This window comes from Acyrthosiphon pisum, chromosome A2, assembly GCF_005508785.2.
Source record: "Acyrthosiphon pisum isolate AL4f chromosome A2, pea_aphid_22Mar2018_4r6ur, whole genome shotgun sequence".
Taxonomy (NCBI): Eukaryota; Metazoa; Arthropoda; class Insecta; order Hemiptera; family Aphididae; genus Acyrthosiphon; species Acyrthosiphon pisum.
In genome coordinates, this window is record NC_042495.1 from 3803736 (window position 1) to 3804874 (window position 1139).

A 1139-nucleotide genomic window follows, 5' to 3' on the forward strand; every position below is an offset into this window, starting at 1 on the left:
ACAGGACCCAGTGCGGGCGGCAATCTATCATCGGGGCTGGGCGGACCGTACCGCGGACATTGAGCGGAGGCTGCGGCCGCGCGGGACGCAGTCAACAACAAACAGCCGCACACCGTCGCTGACAAGGCCACCGGCACCGAGACCAACACCTGTCTCCACAACACTTGCCCCCCCAGCACCCGCCCCCGTGAAACCTGCGGAGCCGAAGCCGGTACCCAGGCCAACGGGGGTGCCTCCAGGCCCGACGGTAAAGGTTAGGACGGAGGCGCAGCAGGCACGGAACCGCCGTAAATTCCAGCAGCTGAAGGAAAAGAGGAAGGCAAGGGAAAGCGAGGCAAGCCAACAACACCGGCTTGCCAAGCGACCTGCGCTGACCTCGGACCTGGAAGCAACCAGCGCGCCTCCTACCGACTTAACACCGCCGGAACCGATGGAGGTGGACAAACCGGCGCCCAAGGACGATAAGTCCGAGGAGCCGGAACAGTCCACCAGCCAAGCGCCGCAGAGCCAATCACCGACCACGGATGGTATAACCGAGGCCGATTGGTATGCGGCGTACGAGGGGTTAGAGGACCTAGTGTACGACACGGCGTGCAACACCCCGACAGGGTCCCCGCAACACGACTAAACCCCTAGCAGGCGCGGGCGAGTCTACCGCAAGCGAAAGCCAGCGGTAGTACAAGCCACCCCGACCCGAAGCGACACCGACACCAGTACAAGTGTACCCCGTGTGGCGGTTTGGCAGGGGAGTATGACACGGGACGCAGCGGCAGCCAGTACAAAGTACAGGTACCGCAGCGACCGGTCTACGCTTTTGTCAACCGCCACCACGGGCTACAGCGCGACATCACCAACTCTCCCACCACGCCAAAAGGCACAAGGCGGGACGGGAAGGCGAGTCGCGCAAGACGAGTACCGGCCGCCGGTAGCTCGCCCTCTCGTACGTCAACCGTCCTACCGACACCACCGTCCTCGTCCACCGATCGTTGTAACGACAACTATAGTTAAAAGCTATAGCCGTTTCGTTTCGTCAAACTACCATCATAATATGTTATCGTATATTAATACTACCAGAATTTAATACATTATTCTTGTTTACCACGAATAAACGTCCCACACGGACTTGAACTAAAATCCGA